This window comes from Ovis aries, chromosome Y, assembly GCF_016772045.2.
Source record: "Ovis aries strain OAR_USU_Benz2616 breed Rambouillet chromosome Y, ARS-UI_Ramb_v3.0, whole genome shotgun sequence".
Lineage (NCBI taxonomy): Eukaryota > Metazoa > Chordata > Mammalia > Artiodactyla > Bovidae > Ovis > Ovis aries.
This window is the reverse complement of record NC_082741.1, coordinates 15,211,949-15,237,437: the sequence shown is the minus strand read 5'-3', so window position 1 is coordinate 15,237,437 and position 25,489 is coordinate 15,211,949. Positions and strand designations below refer to the sequence as shown.

The window sequence follows — 25,489 nt, the reverse complement described above, 5'->3', positions numbered from 1 at the left end:
CTTGCAACGTTCAGAGTTAGTTTTCTTTACTCACATCCGTGCACATTCTGCCATCCCTGGACCCTTATCATTCAGAAATGCTGCAATTGGCGCCTTACATTATCTATAGAAGCAGCAAAGCAAGAACATCTCTTACAATATACCAACTCCAAAGGGTTACAAAAATCTCATACTATTACTCGAAAACAAACTCAAAATATTGTTCGTTCTTGTTCCATATGTGCAACCTTTGCTTTGCCATTTACCCCACCAGGTGTCAACGTAAGAGGACTACAAGCAAATCAGATATGGCAAATGGATGTAATTTACATTTCTTCCTTCGGACAACAAAAATGTGTGCATCATACTATAGATACTTGCACACATTTTCAATGGGCCACTGCAATACATTCTGAAAAGGCTGACGCTGTTATTACTCATTAGCAATCTTGTGTTGCAGTTATAGCATTACCAATTGAATTGAAAACTGATAATGCACCTGCTTACCAATCCGCAAAATTAGCTCACTTTTTATCTCAATACCATATAACTCATACTTTTGGTATTCCTTATAATAGTCAAGGGCAAGCTATCATTGGAAGAGCTAATCGTACCTTGTGTGATTATCTTGAAATAATAAAAAAGGGGGAACAAGAGAGATCTATGAAACCTAAAGACATTCTGGAGTTGAGCTGCAGAAGTTGCTTGTATATTTTTGAGATTAGTTGTTTGTCAGTTGCTTCATTTGAGGTACCACTTCACACCAGTCAGAATGGCTGCGATCCAAAAATCTGCAAGCAATAAATGCTGGAGAGGGTGTGGAGAAAAGGGAACCCTCCTACACTGTTGGTGGGAATGCAAACTAGTACAGCCACTATGGAGAACAGTGTGGAGATTCCTTAAAAAATTGCAAATAGAACTACCTTATGACCCAGCAATCCCACTGCTGGGCATACACACCGAGGAAACCAGAATTGAAAGAGACACATGTACCCCAATGTTCATCGCAGCACTGTTTATAATAGCCAGGACATGGAAACAACCTAGATGTCCATCAGCAGATGAATGGATAAGAAAGCTTTGGTACATATACACAATGGAGTATTACTCAGCAGTTAAAAAGAATTCATTTGAATCAGTTCTGATGAGATGGATGAAACTGGAGCCGATTATACAGAGTGAAGTAAGCCAGAAAGAAAAACACCAATACAGTATACTAACACATATATATGGAATTTAGGAAGATGGCAATGACGACCCTGTATGCAAGACAGGGAAAGAGACACAGATGTGTATAACGGACTTTTGGACTCAGAGGGAGAGGGAGAGGGTGGGATGATTTGGGAGAATGACATTCTAACATGTATACTATCATGTGAATTGAATCGCCAGTCTATGTCTGACGCAGGATGCAGCATGCTTGGGGCTGGTGCATGGGGATGACCCAGAAAGATGTTATGGGGAGGGAGGTGGGAGGGGGGTTCATGTTTGGGAATGCATGTAAGAATTAAAGATTTTAAAATTTAAAAAATTAAAAAAAATAAAAATAAAAAATAAAAATAAAAATAAAAAATAAAATTCAGCTAGGAAAAAAATGAGGAAAAAAAAAAAAAAAATGTTGAAGCAATATAGGTTTGCTATGTGTCTGACATCTTTCAGTCCAGGAAGTCATTTTACTCTTTTATATACACACATAATTTTTGCACCTTAAAAGTCAATATATATATGTGTGTATATGTGTGTACCATATATATATATGTATATGTATATATATAGTAAAATTTATATTTATGAAAATGTGAAAAAAAAAGACATTCTGAATAAAACCATATTTACCCTAAATTTTTTGAATGTTTGGAGCAAGGGAAATCTATCAGCAGCAGAGTTGCATCTTCAAGGGAAAGAAGAGGATAAGAAGATCTTGAATATGCCTATTTGGTATAAAGATAAAGAGAAAGGTTGGATCCTAGCATCCTTAATATATTTGGGATGAGGGTATGCTTTCATTTCTATTGATAATTACAGGTTTTGGACCCCAGCAAGATTGATCAAAATCAACAATGGCTGATCCCCTTGTTCAAAAATTCGAAGAGCTTACTATGCAGAAAAGCCTTATCTCCCATACAACGGAAGCAACACCTCCCACATGAGGTCAAATGAAGGGGTTGACCCAGGAAACACAGAAGACGTTAATGAAGGCGGGGCAATCTCTGAATCCTACCAACATTTTGCTTGCCATGATGGCGGTGGTGACATGTCAGGTAATTGGTGTATTGGCAAGTAATCATACATATTGGGCATGTATACCTAATCCCCCATTAGTAAGAGCAGTTTCCAGGGGGCAACCAGCCAGCTTGCGGGGGAATAGAACAACTATCTCATCATAAACAACAATATGATATCAGTAATTTGACCATTGCAGTAGAAGGTATTCCTTTGTGTATAGGAGGACACCCCTTTTGTCTGTCCACCAAGGAACATTCTCATCATTCCTATAATACTTGGTGGGTAAAGTACAATAATTACCATTTTACTACCTTTGTTGTGCTTGTTTCCACCAGGGGATTTAGCACCTCGACAGTACTGATAGATATTCATAATGGAAAACACATGTCGCTATGTCCTGCTAACTTTTTCACTTATTCTCTAGAATCTTTGGAGTGGGAACATTGCTGAGGTTATCAACCCTTTAAGGTCATGAATTATTCTGGGGCCATCATTGTAGATTGGAGTCCAGATCATGGGCAATTCATAGAAAAATAATCAAATAAAACTCTTAGATGGCTCATGCAAATGGCACTTTGATGGGCAATGGTAATGAAACAATTAAATGGCAGCAATTTGCACTTTTCCCTCCTCAATTACAATTGCAGGGATATCCACACATTCAAGGGGATATTTGGAAACTATGGGCAGTTTCTGGTAATCTCACTATCTGGTCAGGAAACTATACTTTGGACAGTGGTGACTCTTCAGGTCCATTCCATGTTAATTTACATGTTAATAAATCTTATTCCACAATGGCATGTGTAAAATATCCTTTTGCATTGTTATATGGGAATTGGAACTAGAATGACACTGTGGGATCTGTGTCCTGTGACTATTGTAATTTAACTCAATGTGTAAATCAGTCTTGGTGCGAAGAATTTGAAAGACGAGCCTTTAATTCCAATTTCTCACTAGTAATTGTTAAGGCTCAGACAGAAGTATGGTTACCTATAAATCTGACTCGACTGTGGTCAGATTCTTTTGCTGTTTTTCATCTAGTAACCACTGTACAGACTTTGCTACACTGGTCTCGACATATGCTTGGTGTGGTCATTGCTTCAATTCTAGCAGTCGCGTCAGTAACTGCAACAGCAGCGGTGGCAGGTCTTGCGTTACACCAAGGAATTCAAACAGCTGGTTTTATTCGGGACTGGCATAAAGACTCTCATTTGTTATGTCAACAGCAGCGAGAATGGATGCCCAAATTGCTACTGATGTGCTCAATCTTCAACACACCATTTCCTGGCTTGAAATCAATTGGCTGTTTTATCTACACGAAGTGTGTTGAAATGTGATTGGAATTTGTCTCAGTTTTGTATAACACCTGTTTCATTTAACATGAGTGAAGGATGGGATAAAGTAAAACAATCCTTGACTGGGCATCAAAATCTCACTACGGACATTATGGACCTGGAACGACAAATTTTGTCTACTTTCAGCGGGACTTTACCTGACATTACAGGATCTGATTTACTGAAAAGTCTTCAAGAGGAAATGAATAATTTAATCCATTAGGGCATGTATCCCCACTAATTGGGACTACTTTTGGGAACACTGTGTTTATATTACTTTTATGTTGTGTTGCTTTTCTAGTCTTCATGCGATGGCGAAAAGGGAAACAACTAAAGCATGAAACAGAGAAGATCCAGACAATGTTACAATTTATAAAAGCAAATAAAAAAGGGGGAGATGAAGGGTTAATAGGGTAGCAGACATGTGCCTGCAAAAGGGTCTCTCTACTCGTGCTGAGCGTCCTTGCATATGAAGCGTTCTGCCAAAGAGTCTGGATACAGCCATGAGTTTAATGGTCCCTTGCAAATGAGGGAGCATTCCCTTCTTGAAATAAGAAGGAGATGGGGGCTTTGGGCAGACTCTGCAGTAGACAGAGATTTCACTCCCCTTTGCTATACGGTAACATGTATGCACCTGCACTGTGCAGAAAAGGCTTATTCATGCAGTCTGGAATTCTGCCTAAGGGGCTTTTATAATAAACGCCGATTAGTTTCTTGCCCAGTATGTTCCTCCCGCCGGGGTGTGTACGTGTCGTCTGTCCTTTGTGTGTGTCTTGTTTTATGACATTTCACTCGTAATCTCCAACAAAACCCCTTCTTCCAACAAAATAAGAGATGACTCTACACATGGACCTCACCAGATGGTTAACACAGAAATCAGATTGATTATATTTTTGCAGCCAAAGATGGAGAAGCTCTATACAGTCAGCAAAACAAAACCAGGAGCTGACTGTAGCTCAGATCGTGAACTCCTTATTGCCAAATTCAGACTTTAATTGAAGAAAGTAGGGAAGACCGCTAGACCATTCAGTTATGACCTAAATTAAATCCCTTATGATTATACAGTGGAAGCCAGAAATAAAATTAAGGGCCTAGATCTGATAGATAGAGTTCCTCATGAAATATGGAATGGTGTTTGTGACATTATACAGGAGACAGGGATCAAGACCATCAAGACCATGCAAGAAAAGCAAAATGGCTGTCTGGGGAGGCCTTACAAATAGCTGTGAAAAGAAGAGAAGTGAAAAGCAAAGGAGAAAAGAAAAGATATAAGCAGCTGAATGCAGAGTTCCAGAGAAGAGCAAGAAGAGATAAGAAAGCCTTCTTCAGCGATCAATGCAAAGAAATAGAGGGAAACCACAGAATGGGAAAGACTGGAGATCTCTTCAAGAAAATTAGAGATACCAGGGGAACATTTCATGCAAAGATGGGCTCGATAAAGAACAGAAATGCTATGGACCTAACAGAAGCAGAAGATATTAAGAGCAGGTAGCAAGAATACACAGAAAAATTGTACAAAAAAGATCATCACGACTTGGATAATCATGATGGTGAGATCACTCATCTAGAGCCAGATATCCTGGAATGTGAAGTCAAGTGGGACTTAGAAAACATCAATAAGAACAAAGCTAGTGGTGGTGATGGAATTCCAGTGGAGCTGTTTCAGATCCTGAAAGCTGATGCTGTGAAAGTGCTGCACTCAATATGCCAGCAAGTTTGGTATAGTCAGCAGTGGCTATAGGACTGAAAAAGTTCAGTTTTCATTCCAATCCCAAAGAAAGGCAATGCCAAGAATGCTGCAACTACTGCACAATTGGACTCATCTCACATGCTAGTAAAGTAATGCTCAAAACTCTCCAAGCCAGGCTTCAGCAATACATGAACCATAAACTTCCTGATGTTCAAGCTGGTTTTAGAAAAGGCAGAGGAACCAGAGATCAAATTGCCAAAATCCTCTGGATCATGGAAAAAGCAAGAGAGTTCCAGAACTACATCTATTTCTCCTTTATTGACTATGCCAAAGCCTTTGACTGTGTGGATCACAATAAACTGTGGAAAATTCTGAGACAGATGGGAATACCAGACCACCTGACTTTCCTCTGGATAAATCTGTCAGCAGGTCAGGAAGCAACAGCTAGAACTGGACATGAAACAACAGACTGGTTCCAAATAGGAAAAGAAGTGTGTCAAGGCAGGATATTGTCACCCTGCTTATTTAAGTTATATGCAGAGTACATCATGAGAAATGCTGGACTGGAAGAAACACAAGCTGGAATCAAGATATCCAGGAGAAATATCAAGAACCTCAGATATGCAGATGACACCATCTTTTTGGCAGAAAGTGAAGAGGATCGGAAAAGCCTCTTGATGAAAGGGAAAGAGGAGAGTGAAAAAGCTGGCTTAAGGTTCAACATTCAGAAAACTAAAGGCATGGCTTCCAGTCCCATCACTTCATGGGAAATAGTTGGGGAAACAGTCGAAACAGTGTCAGACTTCTTTTTGGGGGGCTCCAAAATCACTGCAGATGGTGACTGCAGCTGTGACATTAAAAGACACTTGCTCCTTGGAAGAGAAGTTATGACCCACCTAGATAGTATATTCAAAAGCAGAGACATTACTTTGCCGACAAAGGTCCATCTAGTCAAGGCTATAGTTTTTCCAATGGTCAAGTATGGATGTGAGAGTTGGACTGTGAAGAAGGTTGAGCACTGCAGAATTGATGCTCTTGAACTGTGGTGTTGGAGAAGACTCTTGAGAATCCCTTGGACTGCAAGGAGATCCAACCAGTCCATTCTGAAGATCAGCCCTGGGATTTCTTTGGAAGGAATGATGCTAAAACTGAAACTCCAGTATTTTGGCCACCTCATGCAAAAAGTTGACTCATGGAAAAGTCTCTGATGCTGACAGGGATTGGGGGCAGGAGGAGAAGGGGAAGACAGAGGATGAGATACCTGAATGGCATCACTGACTCGATGGACATGAGTCTGAGTGAACTCCAGGAATTGGTGATGGACAGGGAGGCCTGGCGTGCTGCAATTCATAGGTCGCAAAGAGTCGGACACAACTGAGCGACTGAACTGTACTGAACATACTTGGTGTGCTACATATGTCCTTCCTGCACTGTGTCCACAAGTGTCTTTTTTACGACAGCATCTCTTCCTACACTCCAAATGGGTTATTCAGCCCCTTTTTCTGGATTTCATTTAAATGCATTAATATGCACACATATATATTTGCTTTTTATTTTGTTGCCAGAAACCTCAATTGCTGTGTGTGGAATCTAATTCCATGACCAATTCCTTGATCAAACCCAGGACTCCTATATAAGGGTCCTGGTGTCTTAATCACTGGCCTAACAGGGCAGTCCGCTGTTGTAGATTTTTTTTTTAAATGATGGCCATTTGGATTGATAAGAGGTGATATGTTGTTGTAGTTTTGATCTGTGTGCCTTTGACAAGTTGAAGTAATTTTTGCTATCTTCAGTTTTTGGAGAGTTTCTTTCACAAAAACATGTTGAATTATATCAAAAAATTTTCATCAACTACTGAGGTGATCATATGGTTTTAATCCTTCACTATACATTGATATGCAGCTACTAAAGAATGTTTCCATATCTGGAGTAAACCCCACACTTAATAATGGTGTCCAATCCTTTTATGGTATTGGTGGAAATTTTTGCTCATATTTTGCTAAGGATGTTTGTCTCTGTTCATCTATGTGATATTGGTCTCTTTCTTTTTCTGTGTTATCTGGGTGTTGGTATCAGTGTGATGTTGATATTGTAGGATGAGTTTTGGATTTTCCTTTCACTCTAGAATTTTGGAAGAGTTTTGGAAGTGCATGTGCTAGCTGTTCTCTGACTGGATCGTAAAATTTCTATGTGAAGCTATTTGGCTTTAAGTTTGTCAACTGGAAAATTTTCATCACAATTTCCACATTAGTGCTAATAATTGGTCTGTTCATATTTTCTGTTTCTTCGTAGTTGAATTTCTGAGCATCTCTCCATGGATCAGATTCTAACTTTTATTGACTTATATTTGTTCGCTGTAGTCTCATGATTCTTTGTTATTTCTGTGGTATCAGTTATAATATCATTCTTTGTCATGTCAAATTTGATTGATTGATCTGTCCTTTTTTCTTGATAAGTCTGCACCATGAATTATCTATTTTGTTTCTCCTCTCCAAGAGACCCCTTTTAGTGATACTGATTTTCACTAATTTTTCATCATTTCCTTTCTTTAATTTCTGCTCTTATTTTTATAATTTTTTCCCCTTTCTATTCACTTTGGAGAATTTTGTCCGCTTTTTCTTCCTTCTCTAAATGCTTTAGATTTAAGGTTATATTGATTACTTGAGATGTGTAGCATTTATCAACTTCACTCTTACTGCTTTTGCATACTCCATAACTTTCTGATAATCGTGTTTTTAATATTATTTGCTTCTAAGATTTTTCTTTCATTTTCTCTCAGATTTCATGAGTGATCTCAAGGCCGTGTAGAGTTGTATTTATTAATCTACAGGGATTTATGTTTTTCCCAGTCCTTGCCTGCAGAACCTGGTATGTAAATCATTGCAATGTGATTAAAAAAAAAAAAAGATTGATATAATTACCACTGTCTTAAATTTACCAAGGCTTGATTTGAGATCCACTTTGTGATATATCCTGAAGATATTTTATTTTCACTTTAGAAAAATGTATATTCTACTATGTTTCAGTGAAATGTCCTATAAATATCAGTTAACTTTGTCAGGTCCTTGTGCCTTTGAACACTTGTGTTTCATTTTAAACTGCATTTCTAAATTAGAGGATAATTTCTCTGCAATGTTGTGTTGGCTTCTGCTGTACAATAGTGTGTATTAGCATATAGGAGACCAAAGTCCTTTTCTGTGTTGTTAATTGTTTTTTGTTACTTATTCATTTTTCTAGGTCCTTCAGAAATGTGTCTCATCTTTTCTGCATTCCATTTCTAGAATGTTTTATCACCTTTACTACCACAACATCCAAGTCATTTTCAGGGAGCATGCCCATTTTTTCTTTCATTATATTTTGAGTTTTTACCACATTCTTTTGCCCATAACATATTTCTCTGTCTTCACATTTCCCTACTTACTATGTTAATGGTTATTTCTTCATAAACTGCTGCATTATAGTTATTGTTTCCTGTCTTCAGTCCAAGTCGGTAAAGTTGGTTGAGTGGCTAGTGTGGGCTTTGGAGTTGGAGAAACTAACAATGTCCTTGAGTTTGCAGCTGAGTCTTCCCTGTCTAATTGTGGGGCCATAACTGTTTGTGTCATTTGTAGGTGTCTATGGGATTAGTCTGACATTAGGCAGTCTATCTGCTGATGAGTGGCTGTGTTTTTCTGTCTTCATTGTTGTGTGGTGTGACGCATCAGGCCTGGGTTTTCCAGGCAGTTGGGTGCAGTGCATCTGAGAGTAAGAAAGAGGCCTTCATGGAGATTGCCACCAGTTAATATTCACTGAAGACAGGAATATTTTGGAGTCCCATGATCCTGGTCTTAGTGTGAAAGGTGGTAGTGGAATGAAAAGATGCTGGGATTCTTGGCCTCAGAAGAAGTGGAATTCAATCTGGGGCCAGAGACAAGGCTGCATCTCTCAGAGCTTTGTATAATAAAGTTTTACTAAAGTATAAAGGAGATAGAGAAAACTTCTGACATAGGCATCAGAAGGGAGCAGAAAGAGTCCCCCCCTTGCTAGTCTTCAGCTGGATGTTATATAGTCACTAGCAGTCTGTTAATGAAAGAAAGGAATGTTTTAAGACTCAGAGTGGTACCAGGCCCCCTCACCCATAAGATGCATTTTGGGATAATCTTGGCATCAGACGATTCATCCCGGGCCATAAAATGATTAACTTGAATCTTGTAGGAGGACATATCACCATACAAATAGTTTCATTGGCATAGATTAGGGAACAAATATCTGAATATAACATCCTGGTTTGTCAATTAGGTTCTGAAGCATTAGGCAGAATTGACTTGAGGACAGAATTTTAGGTAAAAGCATAGTACAATATCATAGTTTAAGACAAATGTTCCATAAGAAAAATGCATTGATTATCTCAAGGTTTGAGAATAGTAAACTTCAGATGAAACCAGGTGTCATTATGGCAGCACGGTATTTTAAGAGAAACTTCCTTTCAAATTTGTATTGAGTAGGAAAAATAGGATATTAATAGTTTGTCTCCTCCTGCCACTTAAGAGAAATAAAAATGTCTGTCACTTGCAGGCTACTTCCTCCATTTGGAGACCCCTGGCCTTGTTGCCTCTTACCTTCTCAGGTGTTGACGCGTGAAAAGATCAGGCCCAACTTATGCCCATAGAACTACAATACCATAGTAATAGATTGAGGAGATTAAAAAGGTAACATAGATAAATGGCAAATAAATAAATAAATAAGAAAAAGGCACCACAAGCAATAAACACTACAGAGAAGACAACAGATTCAGAAAGAGAACCAGTCATGTAAATCTCAAGTCCAACAGCTACTCCAGAGATGAGTGCCAACTGAAGAATACAGAAACCAAATCTGACAAGATCAAAGCAGCCCCCAAGAGTAACAGAAACCCACAGTTAATATAGAAATGCATACCTGTGTTAACCAATGAAGTGATGCAACAACAACAAAAGGCACAGAATATAGGAAACCAAAGTAAAAGTAGAAATAGCTATACAAAAAATAAAAATATGGTTGAAATAATCTTCACAGATCAAATCAATGAGTAGTAACAATGAAGCCTACAACTGAGAAAAGTCGTGCAGCATCAACGCAACGATTCAATGCATCAAAAGAATAACTCATGTCTCCTAGTGTCTCATCTGTCAGTGTCCCAGTCCTCAATATGAGCCAGAGGACAACTACACCTCTTTGGGAAGTTTCTCCAAAGATGGAGAGAAATGCCTCTGGATCTCTCTAAGGGCACTTCAGACTCAAAACTGCTATCATTCCTGTGCATTCTTACAGCTGCCTGAGCCAGGGCTTTTTTTTTTTTTTTTTTTTTTTTTTTACCTCTTCTCATCTTTTGATGTATTCCATAGAGACAGGATCTGTGTCACTAATCCTGTGTATTTAATAGCAGCATGCTCAACTGGTTCTAAGATTTCCAGTCCTCTTCCTTAATGGGTCTGTCCCTAGGTCTCAGGTGTAATTTTCATCTTTCTTCACATGTGTTCACCAAAGCAGTCTGCCTTGAGACAGTTGTGGCTCACTAAGGTCTGCTGTGATGAGCACAGGAGGTGGTACAGCTGCTTGGAATGATGGAACCATGGGGCTGCTAATTATGCATAGGAGCCAGCAACCATAGACAGAAGAGATTTGATCTTAATGGGATCCTTTTCTAGTCTGTGTTTGCAGGAGCATGAATGGAACTTCTGCTAGTCTTTCTCTATTGCCTTTTAGTAGGTGTTAACATGTGCGAAGGTGAGGGTCTACCAAGGTATCTCCACCTCCTGTGTGTGACAGTGCAGTAAGGTCTTCCCTCTTTGTCAGTTTGGGAATTCTCAAAAGGCATTCCCTGCAACACAACTACTTAAACTTGCTCCTTCAGGCCATCTCCACAGAGTCAACAGCAGCCCTCTCCCAGGATGGCTCTCTAAATCCTCCCTTCCGGCTTCCGGACCCCATGCATACTGGTTGAGCTGCACTGCAGTTTGGGCCATATAGGCTCATGACACACATTGTGTGACTCTCGCTCTATCCAAATTATATTTCATCAGCTGTTTTACCTTGTTTCCTTTCAGCCCAAAATAATTTACCCTTTAGTGAAGGGGCTTGCCTAATTCTGGAAATCTCTTCCCTGCTTCTGTATTTCCCACCTGAGGCAACGGTTTTGTCTTGCTGCCTCTTATTCTCCTTCTCCCTTCCCCATTCCCTTCTACCTAGGTATGTCTGGAACCCACATGGGACATTCTAGTGACCAGGTCTTCTGCTGGTATGTATCTGATGCTGTGGGAGAACTATTGTCCATGCAGAGGTATTATTTGTGATCCATTCATTGAGAGAGTTACATTTCACATCTGCCTAAAATTCTGCCTTCTTGGAACTTCGCAGTTTTTCCTGGCAAGCTCTATTATCTTTTTTTCCTTGACAGTAAAACAGGAAACATTAGTTGCCATGAATTAAACTGTTTGATGGGGCGTTCCTTATGTACACACGTAACTGGCACTACTTTGACTTCCAACATGCAATCAAGCATAATGTGTTGTTGTTTTTCTTTCTCCCTTGGAAATTTCTGTTAATGAGGAATTGTCATCACCATGAAGAAATGCAGAATTTTCCACATAACATATAATAGCATAATTGGGCTCAAAAACTCAGCACTTGAATATATGTAGCTAGTTTTTGAACATTCCTGACATTTTCCCAGAGCACTGATGTCTGATTTCGGATCTCGAAGTGTAACACCATTCAGTGGCTATCAAAGATCAGAGACTGCCATGGGCACAATTTAATTCATGTAGAATAAAATGGCAAGTTCATAGGAAATTGCCAGTTGGTACTTTACTACTTGTAAAAGAGAGGAAAAAGAAACAGCAACAATGACCAAAAAATAAAATAAGAAACAAACACAGGACTGTGTAGTTATTTAATCATAAGAGATACCCATGAACTGATCTTTGTATCATAGAATAAGCAAGGAGATGGCATACAATCATCTATATCTGCTTAACTGTCTCTGCTAATGACTTGGACACAGCACACACAGAAACCACCCCCCCTAAAAAAAAAAGAAAAAGGAAAAGAAAAAGAATTTTGTAAAATTCTTAGAGACAAGAATACGAGAATACCTGATATGTCTCCTGGGAAACGTGTGCACTAGTAAAGGTGAAACAGTCAGAATTGAACACAGGGAAATGAACTGATTCAAAATCAGGAAAGGTCCAAGTCAAAGCTATATATTGCTGTCCTGATTATTTAACTTCTGTGCAAAGAACACTATGAAAAAATAAAAACCTCGATGATGCTCGTTAGAAACAAAATTTATGTGGGGGATAGATTAGCCTTATTTATCCCCATGACAACACCGAAATGACAAAAGAAAAATAGTAAGTAAGGTGCCTCTTGATGAAAGCATTATCTGTTTCAAGTGTAGATATCTGAAATGACAATGTCCTGTGTAAAAGATGAAATTCTGTTTCATATATGAAACTAGATGCAGATTTCAGGATGTGAAACATAACATTGTCTATTATTCACATATACAAATCTGAAGAAAGTTTTTCCAACTTAAAATACAGAATTCTCTCTACATCATACATGAAAGTATGGACACAAAATAATCTACAGAAAATGTAGAATTTTTTACTTTAGAGTTATGAAAATCTGGATGCAGGTTTTTTGACAGGAAATGTAAAAATTTCTATGTCATATATACAACATGGTAATATGAAACATGGGATTTTTTCATATTGGTGATTTGAAAATATTTTTGGTCTTTCCTTCATGAAATACTCAATACTGTCTATTTAACATTTGAAAAACCTGTGGTGATTTTCCTACAAGAAATATAGAATTTTCCTACAGATTTCATTCATGAGCTGTAATATTCTCTATATTTCCATCAAGAAAGTTTGAATTAAAGTCTTCAGATATGAGATTTGGAATGCTGTCTCTTTCTCATTTGACAATCTGGGGAGAAAGGTTCTCATCTGAAATATGAATGAATTCTCAATATATGAAACAGCTTACATATTTATACATATGAAAGAGAATTTCCCATGATTCATAAATTAAGATTTTAGCTAAATGGCAAACATCAAACAGCTATATTTCATGTGCTTTCCAAATAACATATAGAATTTTCTGTATTTCTTTGATGAATATCTGTGTGAAGATTTCCTTACATGAAATAGGGAATTAATATATTTTACACAGGTAAAATCAAAAATCTTATTATACAGTGAAAGTGATAAATAGATACAGGGGATTCTATCTAATAGATGAGTGTCTGAAGACCTATGGATGGAGGTTTGTGATGTACAGGAAGCAGTGACAAAGACCATCCACATGGAAAGGAAGTGCGAAATGATAAAGTTACCAGGGCTCACAAAGAGCTAAGAACAGGAGTGAACCTAAACAAAAGGGGAATGGGAAAACTACACATTTGGATGCAGAGACACAAAGAATAGCAAGGTGAGATAAAACCTGCCTCAGGTATCAATGTCAGAAAATAAAGGAAATAAATAGAATTGGAAAGTCAATAAATAGAATTCAAGAAAGTCAGAGATACCAAGGGAAAGTTTCATGCAAAATGGGCACAATAAAAGACATAAATGGTACGGACATAAGAGAAGCAGAAGCTATTTAGAAGAGGTGGCAAGAATATGCAGATGAACTATGCACAAAAGATCTTCCTGACCCAGTTAAGCACGATGATGCATCATTCACCTAGGGCCGGACATCCTGGAATGTGAAGTCTAGTGGGACTTAGGAACCTTACCAACAAACTAAGCTTGTGGAGGTGATGGAATTCAGTTGAGCTCTTTCAAATTCTAAAAGATGATGCTGTGAATGTGCTGCCCTCCTTATGTCAGCAAATTTGGGAGATGCAGCTGTGGCCAGAGGACTGGAAGTGGTCAGTTTTCATTCCAACCACAAAGAAAGGCAATCCAAAGAATGTGAAAACTCCTGCTTAATTGCACACATCTCACACAGTCACAAAGAACTGCTCAAAATTCCCGAAGCCAGGCTTCAACAGAACATGAACCATGAGCTTCCAGATGTTCAGCTGGATTTATAAAGGGCAGAGGAACCCGATATTAATTTGTTAATACCCGTTGGGTCCTCCAAAAAGCAAGAGAGCTCCAAGAAAGCATCTGCTCCCATTTGACTATGACAAAGACTTTGGTTGGCACAACAAAATGACACAAGAGAACAATAACATCAAAACATGGAATATTCTTCAAAACACGGGAACACATGCCTCCCAAGGAATCTTACATCCATGTAAAAATAATAAATATTTATCAATTTGGAAAAAATTTAAGTAAAGAGGAAAGATGAATTACGATAGTAGTGCAGGTTATAGAATGTTGGTGAGTAATGTGCAGAGCATTTGGTTGGTTATTACATTTCTTCAGTGGTAATTCAGTAAGAACTTTAAATGTGTCATTGGCAGGCTCTATGTTTCAGCTGATGTGAAAGATACATAAGGTAAAGAGACTAGTCCCAAAACACATTGAAAAGCTGATATCTCTGCTCTTCTTCGTAGGAGGGTAAACAGGATTTCCTTCCAATCCCAAAAGAGAGTTGAGACACAGTTGTAAGAAGGGGCTTAGCATGACTGAAAATATTTGTGTGACTGTAGCTTCATAAGTACGGTGTAAGAGAAAGATAATTAAATTACTGAGGAAAACAGAGATCATGCCTTCCAAGAACTTTTAACCATTCTTACGTGCTGCAGTCATCACCAGGAATTTATTCTGTCTCTGTGGCAACAGATAAGCAAAATATAAACATGCATTTGGAATTAATAGGTGGAATCTTGGTGTCAGGAAATAAAGACATGCTATAAGGACAGCAGAGCAAAAATGACCCTATAGAATACCACTTGTAAAGTACATATCTTGTGCTGACGATGGGCCAGTCACTGATTATGTCATGTTGTCTTTGGTATCACGCTGACGGTATAATTGTGATCATGATTTTAGACATGCTACAGTATCTATATTTTCAAGGATGAAATGAATTTCTATAATGAAAACAATCAGCTGTCTAACCTTTTATGACTCTACCAGTAGCTAATAGAATATAATATGTGAATGCACCTAAGTTCATACTATATTTTCATTTTTCTAGTTCTATTTGCATCTCTTCCTTCACTCATACCATCCTGATTTAGACACCACTTCATTTCAGCAGGGATGATTTCAGAAATCACTTTACATCCATTACACCTTTTCCCTTTGTTCTCATATTCTTGCTTACAAATATATTAGGTGTAATTTGCCTAGGATGCATGACAAATGTTTTCTTGAACTAAAATGTTTATAAACCCATGCAGTAAAATAGCCAACCATTGAACTACAGCCTCATTTTACTCTTTCTTGTTTGAAAATAGAAAGTGAAACTATGAAGAAGAACATGTAAATTTATTGTTCAAATGCAAGAACTGTAGGTATTTGCTGACATCTCCGAATGTAAATTTCAATCTTCTTTAGGCTCCATAATCTGACACGTATTTGATTGGTCCGATTTAATTAGCACGGTTTTCATATAATGATGATTGTCGATGAGTTCATTTGAAAAAGAAGAGGCAGATGTATAAGTGGTTTTTGACGCTGAGAACCATGAATTGCCTCTGTCTTGCAAGGAAGGAAAATAATTGTCACGGGGTGAAATATAGCTATGCCTGACTAAAAATTTAGTTTCCACCATTCCATATCACAGTTATCCAAGTCTATGCCCTAACCAGTAACACTGAAGAAGCTGAAGTTGAACGGTTTTATGAAGACGTACAAAAACTTTTAGAACTAACACAGCAAAAAGATGTCCTTTTCATTATAGGGGACTGGAATGCAAAAGTAGGAAGTCAAGAAACACCTGGAGTAACAGGCCAATTAGGCCTTGGAATGCAGAATGAAGCAGGGCAAAGACTAATAGTTTTGCCAAGAAAATTCACTGGCCCTAGCAAACACCCTCTTCCAACAACACAAGAGAAGACTCTACACATGGACATCACCAGATGGTCAACACTGAAATCAGATTGATTATATACTTTGCAGCCAAAGATGGAGAAGCTCTATACAGTCAACAACAACAAAAAAAGACCAGGATCTGACTGTGGCACAGATCATGAACTCCTTATTAGCAAATTCAGATTCAAGTTGAAGAAAGGAGGGAAAACCGCTAGACCATTCAGGTATGACCTCAATAAAATCCCTTATGATTATACAGCGGAAGTGAGAAATAGAATTAAGACCTAGATCTGATAGCTAGAGTGCCTGAAGAACTATGGAATGATGTTTGTGACATTGTACAGGAAAGAGGGATCAAGACCATCCTCACGAAAAAGAAATGCAAAAAAGCAAAATGCCTCTCTGGGGAGGCTTTACAAATAGCTGTGAAAACAAGAGAAGTGAAAAGCAAAAGATAAAAGGAAAGATACAAGCATCTGAATGCAGAGTTCCAGAGAATAGCAAGAAGAGATAAGAAAGCCTTCTTCAGTGATCAATGCAAAGAAATAGAAGAAAACAACAGAATGGGAAAGACTGGAAATCTCTTCAACAAAATTTGAGATGCCAAGGCAAGATTCCATTCAAAGATGGGCTCTATAAAGAACAGAGATAATCTGGACATAACAGAAGCAGAAGATATTAAGAAGAGGAGGCAAGATTACACAGAAGAACTGTGCAAAAAAGATCTTCACGACCCAGAAATCACGATGGTTTGATCACCAATCTAGAGCCAGACATCCTGAAATGTGATGTCAAGTGGGCCTTGGAAAACATCTCTACAAACAAAGCTAGTGGAGATGATGGCATTACAGTTGAGCTGTTTCAACTCCTGAAAGATGGTGCTGTGAAAGTGCTGCACTCAATATGCCAGCAAATTTGGAAAACTGAGCAGTGGCCACAGGACTGGAAAAGGTCAGCTTTCATTCCAATCCCAAAGAAAGGCAATGCCAAAGAATGGTCAAACTACCACACAACTGCATTCATCTCACACGCTAGTAATGCAATGCTCAAAATTCTCCAAGCCGGACTTCAGCAATACGTGAACCGTGAATTTCCTGATGTTCAAATTGGTTTTAGAAAAGGCAGAGGAACCAGAGATCAAATTGCCAACATCCTCTGAATCATGGAGAAAGCAAGAGAGTTCCAGAAATGCATCTATTTCTCCTTTATTGACCATGCCAAAGCCTTTGACTGTGTGGATCACAATAAACTGTGGAAAATTCTGAAAGAGATGGGAATACCACACCACCTGACCTGCCTCTTTAGAACTCTGTACGCAGGTCAGAAAGCGTCAGTTAAAACTGCACATGGAACAACAGACTGGTTCCAAATAGGAAAAAGAGTACGTCAAGTCTCTATATTGTCACCCTACTTATTTAACTTATATGCAGAGTACATCATGATAAACGCTGGACTGGAAGAAACACAAGGTGGAATCAAGATTGCCAGGAGAAATATAAATAACCTCAGATATGCAGATGATACCCCCCTTATGGCAGATAGTGAAGAGGAACAAAAAAGTCTCTTGATGAAACTGAAATTGGAGACTGAAAAAGTTGGCCTAAAGCTCAACATTCAGAAAAAGAAGATCATGGCATCTAGTCTCATCACTTCATGGGAAATAGATGGGGGAACATTGGAAACAGTGTCAGACTTTATTTTTTGGGCTCTAAAGTCATTGCAGGTGGTGATTGCAGTCATGAAATTAAAAGACGCTTACCCCATTGGAAGAAAAGTTATGACTAACTTAGACAGCATATTCAAAAGCAGAGACATTACTTTGCCTACTAAGGTCCATCTAATCAAGGCTATGGTTTTTCCTGTGGTCATGTATGGATGTGAGAGTTGAATTACGAAGAAGGCTGAGCGATGAAGAATTGATGGTTTCGAACTGTGGTGTTGGAGACAACCCTTGAGAGTCCCTTGGACTGCAAGGAGATCCAACCAATCCATTCTGAAGGAGATCAGCCCTGGGATTTCTTTGGAAGGAATGACGCTAAAGCTGAGGTAGTACTTTGGCCACCTCATGCGAATAATTTACTCATTGGAAAAGACTCTAATTCTGGGAGGGTTTGGGGGGAGGAGGAGAAGTGGATGACAGAGGATGAGATAGCTCGATGACATCACTGACTCGATGGATGTGAGTCTGAGTGAACTCCGGGAGTTGGTGATGGACAGGGAAGCCTGGCGTGCTGCGATTCATGGGGTCTCAAAGAGTCGGACATGACTGAGCATTGAACTAAACCATCATTCCAGAATAACTGCTCTTTAATGGAGATACAATATGAGAGAAGTAACTGTAGTTGTAGCAGCAAAGTCTTCAAGTAGCCATTTACTTGAGTGTACCTGCTCTGTGAGTGCCAATTACAAATGCTCAACTTTTGTAAAACAGCAGGTTGATCTACCACAATCTGGTCTGTGTGTCTAACTGACATTGCTGATGGGGTAGGTAAGTCACATGGAGATACAGCGCTTGTATTAGCGACTATCTGGCTGGTATTAGGCTTTTGTATGAAAGGCACACTTAAACTTGTGGAGGCTGAATATGTGCTCTCTCCACTCGTTTCTGGAAGAAATTCAGAATTATGATCCTTTTGTGACACTTGCTTTAACATGCTTCTTGTTATCTTGAACTAATGAAGATATTGGAGACACATTGTAAATCCCAACTCTTCTTTGCATTCTTATTAAGAGTTGGGGATGGCCTCTTTTGAAACTTGGGTTATAGTAGGTCTGTAACTAAAATGAAAGGATTAAATTATTAATTTCTTTATAAACCAAGGTAAAACTGACAAACAAAGCTAAGTTATTAAAAAATGTATTCCTTTAAGGAAACCAACTAAATAACATCAAATAAAACACCTCCATTAGTAATTTTAACAGGTAATAACATGTTAGAAAGGACATGCTCCTCAACTAAAAATATGTTGTATATATACTGTACATACCACTTTATATAGCCTCGGGACTTTTATCTGTTTTCAAGTTGCTAGGAAAGTTTGTTAAACATCTAGTACCTAACCTCCAGCTATTCTCAACTTCAAAAAATAAAACTTTTTAAACAATTTGTTATTTCAAGTGTAAATTCCATTTTAGCTACATATGTGAACATTCTTCTATGTCACATGATTTGATCTTACATATTTTCAATAAGTGAAAGTGTTGGATATCTTACTCAAAAGAGATGTTTTTCTTCTTCTTCCAGAAAGACAGGTAGTGAAGCAGATCTTTGAAAAGTTTGTCGCTTTTTACTAAATCCATAAAGGTTAAGCTGTCAAATTGAACTTTTCATACTCTTGGTTTCAAACATTCGGATAGCTCCCCTTCTTTTCAAGACTTCTTTTTCAAAGAGTTCTTCATTTATCACTATACATGTGCCACTCTTATCCCAGCAAATAGATTCAAACTGATTACTATCAACTATAGTCCAAAGTTTTTGTGGAAATGTGAGTGAAAGAAAATTATTCGCCTCATGGTTTCAGAGACAGAATATGTGTAGCGTGGCCTTTTGATCACAAGATGCTCAGATAAAGCATAAAAAACATATATTCAATCATAGATCTCAAAACTGAGTCCCCAGTAAGTGTATAATCATACAAAGAATATCTAATGGAGGTTTCTGAACCAGTGAATTCATCTTTAGTAGACTCATCTTGAATTTCTGAAGAAATATGTACCATCTCAGAGAAATATTTCTATGCCAAAGCCTCTGACTGTGTGGATCACAATAAACTGTGGAAAATTCTGAAAGAGATGGGAATACCAGACCACCTGACCTGCCTCTTGAGAAATCTGTATACAAGTCAGGAAGCAACAGATAAAACTGGACATGGAACAACAGACTGGTTCCAAATAGGAAAAGGAGTATGTCAAGGCTGTATATTGTCACCCTGCTTATTTAAGTTATATGCAGAGTACATCATGGGAAATGCTGGACTGGAAGAAAGACAAGCTGGAATCAATATTGCCAGAAGGAATATCAGTAACCTCAGATATGCAGATGACACCATCCTTATGGCAGAAATTGAAGAGGAACTACAAAGCCTCTTGATGAAACTGAGAGTGGAGAGTGAAAAAGTTGGCTTAAAGCTCAACATTCAGAAAACGAAGATCATGGCATCTGGTCTCATCACTTCGTGGGAAATGGATGGGGAAACAGTGGAAACGGTGTCAGATTTTATTTATTTTTTGGGGGGTGCTCCAAAATCACTGCAGATGGTGATTGCAGCCATGAAATTAAAAGATGCTTACTCCTTGGAAGGAAAGTTATGACCAACTTAGATAGCATATTAACAACAGAGACATTATTTGGCTGAGTAAGGTCCATCTAGTCAAGACTATGGTTTTTCCTGTGGTCATGTATGGATGTGAGAATTGGATTGTGAAGAAGGCTGGGAACCGAAGAATTGATGGTTTTGAACTGTGGTGTTGGAGAAAACTCTTGAGAGTCCCTTGGATTGCAAGGAGATCCAGCCAATCCGTTCTGAAGGAGATCAGTTCTGAGATTTCTTTGGAAGGAATGATGCTAAAGCTGAAACTCCAGTACTATGGCCACCTCATGTGAAGAGTTGACTCACTGGAAAAGACTTTGATTCTGGGAGGGATTGGGGACAGGAGGAGCAGGCGATGACAGTGGATGAGATGGCTGGATGGCATCACTGACTGGATGCACGTGATTCTGAGTGAACTCCGGGAGTTGGTGATTGACAGGCAAACCTGCGTGCTGTGATTCATGGGGTTGAAAAGAGTCAGACATGACTGAGGGACTGAACTGAATTGAACTGGGGGAAATATTTCTTCATAAACTTTTCTCATTTGTTTGATTTTACACACTGCAACTTAAAATGTTGCCTGGCTGGCCTACAGAGAGAAACTCTCTAGACCATCACAGAGGTCTTCCAAGTCAAAAAGCTGTGACATCACAAATTCTCCGGTCTCCTAGCAATTGAAGAGTAATATTCAAGTGGTGTCTACTTCAGCATCAACTTAAAATACAGACTGCTTATAGAAATAGTAACCAAAACCATGAGACATGCAAAATCTCATTCCTAAAGAATTTTTACACTAAAAAAGTCACAACAATATATCTACTTCGTTTCTGAAATAAAAGTGATTTATCACCCTTCTGTACTCACATTCTTGTTATTCAGTACTGTTACCCAAGCAAATTTGGTCTACTGGCTTCTGTGCAGTAAAATCTATGAACTGACTTTGGGTTTCAGTGAAATCAATGTTTACTGTAGTACTGAGCAAGGTGTCATAGCAGCTGGTGCTTCAAAGACCAAAATCCCCAAATACTCTCAAGGGAAGGATTTTAATGACAGCGTGAGGGTGGGACTTTGGGTCTGTGACCAATATTGGGACATTCTACTAATGGTCTGTTACTGACGATATTGGGAGTTCACATCATCGACCGTCTAGTTCCAACTATGTACTTAAATTTCAGTCTGGCTGGTGTTTTAGCATCTCTAAAACTGTTCACAGGATATTGCTCAAAATGTTATTGATGGCCCTTGAGGAGGAACTAAAGACCCTTGAGTTTGCTTAATGGCTAAATCACTATTATGCTCTATCACTTGATTATTTTCCTGAGTTTCTGTCTTTTCTAGCTTCTCTGGTTAAAATTACTTTTGCTCACGAGGAGGTATGCAGTCTCCTACCTCTCTCTCTCAGATTTCATACTTTTCAATCTTAAGGAACTGCTTAGTACAAGAAAGGAAATAAAGTGTTGGACTTAGAGCTCAATCATAAATGTGACAGAAAATCTCAGTTGCAGGTTCAATTTATTTTTCAAGTTTCCCAGCTCTTGGAGCATTTGAGTCAGCAATAACTGTGGCTGTTTCTTGGTGAGATGGAGCATGGAGTTGGAAATAATTCTGAAATCTAATCTTGGTATCAATATTTTCTTTTATAAAAACATATCTCTCTATTTTATATGTGATATTTGTGTGTGTATATATATATACATATATACATATATGTATTTTTGTCATTAAGCTGGATGAACATTTGAAAATTGGTAGATATTTATTAAAAGGAGAGAGGTGAGTGATATAAAAGAGTCCTCATATTTTACATGCAGTCAAGAGAACATATTTTGAAGAATTTCCACTTATATATACATTCAACAACCGAGTAGACTTTTGAGTCATTCTATATATGTTTTTTTTTTATTTTTTCCATTTCTATTATATCTAACAGAAAATAAAAGCCATTGCACATTTTTTATATGCAGACTCATGCATAGACAGGTGTATGCATGTTTATATGTCAAATATATGATTTTAGGCAACTTTATTTAGGTGACCAAATATTTGCTAGCTCCCAAGATCTTAAATGCACTGTTTTGGAAGCCCTGCATTACTTCTAACTTTCTGGCTGAATTATGCAGATCTTGTTGATGGAAAGCTCTCCTTTAATTGAGCTCTTCTTCCATTATTCTCTCCGTAATAAGAGGTAGGGCTCATACTGATGAGGACACTTTGAACCCATAAAATTATAACTCTCATTTACTTAGAGATATTGTTCAAAGAACGCTGTTGCTCTCCTCACATTGGACACAATTGTATTTTATTTATTTTTAATATAAATTGATTAGTTTTAATAGGATTTAATCGCTTCACAACATTGTATTGGTTTTGCTGTATGTTAACATGGATCTGCCATGGGTGTACATGTGTTTCCCATCTTGAACCCCCTACCACCTCCCTCCTCATACCATCCCTCCTGGTTATCCCAGTGCACCAGTCCAGAGCATCCTATGTCATGCATTGAACCTGGACTGGTGATTTGTTTGACAAATGATATTATATAGGTTTCAATGTCATTATTCCAAATCATCTCACCCTCGCCCTCTCTCACAGAGTCCAAAAGACTGTTCTATACATCTGTGTCTCTTTTGCTATCTCGCATACAGGGTAATCGTTACCATCTTTCTAAATTCCACATATATGCTTTAGTTTCTCTATTGGTGCATTTCTTTCTGGCTTAGTTCACTCTGTATAATAGGCTTTAACTTCATCCACCTCATTAGAATTTATTGAAATGCATTATTTTTAATGACTGAGTAATACTCCATTGTGTATATGTACCACAGCTTTCTTATCCATTCGTCTGCTGATGGACATCTAGGTTACTTCCATGTTCTGCCTATAGGAAACAGTGCAGTGATGAATATTGGGGTACCCATGTCTCTTTCAATTCTGGTTCCTTCGGTCTCTATAGCCAGCAGTGGGATTGGTGGGTCGTATTGCAGTTCCGTTTACAGTTTTGTTTGTTTGTTTGTTTTTAAGGAATCTCCACAGTGTTTTCCATAAGGGCTGTACTGCCAACAGTGTAAGACGGTTCCCTTTTCTCTACACACTCTCCAGCATTTATTGTTTGTAGACTTTTGGATAGCAGCCATTCTGACTGGCATGAAATGGTACCTCACTGTGGTTTTGATTTGAATTTCTCTGATCATGAGTGATGTAGAGCATCTTTTCATGTGTTTGTTAGCCATCTCTCTGTCTTCTTTGTAGAAATGTCTGTTTAGTCCTTTGGCCCATTTATTAATTGAGTTGTTTATATAACTGGAATAGAGCTTCAGGTGTTGCTTGTATATTTTTGAGATTAATTCTTTGTCATTTGCTTCAGTTCAGTTCAGTCGTTCAGTTGTGTGCGACTCTTTGCAACCCCATAAATTACAGCACGCCAGGCCTCCCTGTCCATCACCGACTGCCGGAGTACATTCAAACTCACATCATTGAGTCGGTAATGCCACCCAGCCATCTCATCCTCTGTCATCCACTTCTCCTCCTGCCTCCAATCCCTCCCAGCATCAGAGTCTTTTCCAATGAGTCAGCTCTTCATATGAAGTGGCCAAAGTACTGGAGTTTCAGCTTTAGCACCATTCATTCCAAAGAACTTCTAGGACTGATCTTTTTTAAAATTTACTGGTTGGTTCTTCTTGCAGTCCAACGGGCTCTAAAGAGTTTTTTCCAGCACTACAGTTCAAAAGCATCAATTCTTCAGCACTCAGCTTTCTGCACAGTCCAACTCTCATATCCATACATGACTACTGGAAAAACCATAGCCTTGACTAGATGGACCTTTGTTGGCAAAGTTATGTCTCTGCTTTTGAAAATGCTACCTAGGTGGGTCATAACTTTCCCTAAAAGGAGTAAGCGTCTTTTAACTTCCTGGCTCCAATCACAATCTGCAGTGATTTTGGAGCCCAGAAAAAAAAAAAAAAAGTCTGACACTGTTTCCCCATCTATTTCCCGTGAAGTGATGGGACCAGATGCAATGATCTTCGTTTTCTGCATGTTGAGCTTTAAGCCCACATTTCACTCTCCTCTTTCCCTTTCATCAAGAGGCTTTTTAGTTCCTCTTCACTTTCTGCCATAAGGGTGGCATCATCTGCATATCTATGGTTATTGATATTTCTCCCAACAATCTTGATTCCAACTAGTGTTTCTTCCAGTCCAGTGTTTCTCATGATGTAGTCTGCATATCAGTTAATCAACCAGGGTGACAATATACAGCCTTGACTTACTCCTTTTCCTATTTGGAACCAGTCTGTTGTTCCATGTCCAGTTCTAACTGTTGATTCTTGACCTGCATATGTGTTTCTAAAGATGTAGGCCAGGTGGTCTGGTATTCCCATCTCTTTCAGACTTTTCCACAGTTTGTTGTGATCCACACACTCAAAGGCTTTGACATAGTCAAAAAAGAAAAAAAATAGATATTTTTCTGGAACTCTCTTGCTTTGTCAATGATCCAGCAGATGTTGGCATTTTGATCTCTGCTTCTTCTGCCTTTTCTAAAAACAGCTTGAACATCTAGCATTTCCCAGTCCATGTATTACTGAAGCCTGGCTTGGAGAACTTTGAGCATTGGTTTACTAGAGTGTGAGTTGAGTGCAATTGTGTGGTGATTTGAGCATTCTTCGGCACTGCCTTTCTTTGGGATTGGAATGAAAACTGACCTTTTCTGGTCCTTTGGCCACTGCTGCGTTTTCCAAATTTGCTGACATATTGAGTGCAGCAATTTCACAGCATCACTAGAAGGGGACAAAAGCCATAAACAGACTTTTCTTTAAAGAAGACATACAGATGGATAACAAACACATGAAATATGCTTAACATCATTTATTATTAGAGTAATTAAAATTAAAATTGTAATGTGCAGTCATAATACACTGTTCAGGGTGGCCATCACCAGAAATTCCACAAGCACAAAATCCTGGAGAGGGTGTGGAGAAAAGTTAACCCTAATAG

General features: G+C 38.4%; 1 pseudogene; it reads right to left on the bottom strand.

Moving 5' to 3' along the window:
- Positions 1-15,699: 15,699 nt before the first annotated feature.
- Positions 15,700-19,909, bottom strand: LOC132658980 (heat shock transcription factor, Y-linked-like; annotated as a pseudogene).
- Positions 19,910-25,489: the final 5,580 nt, after the last annotated feature.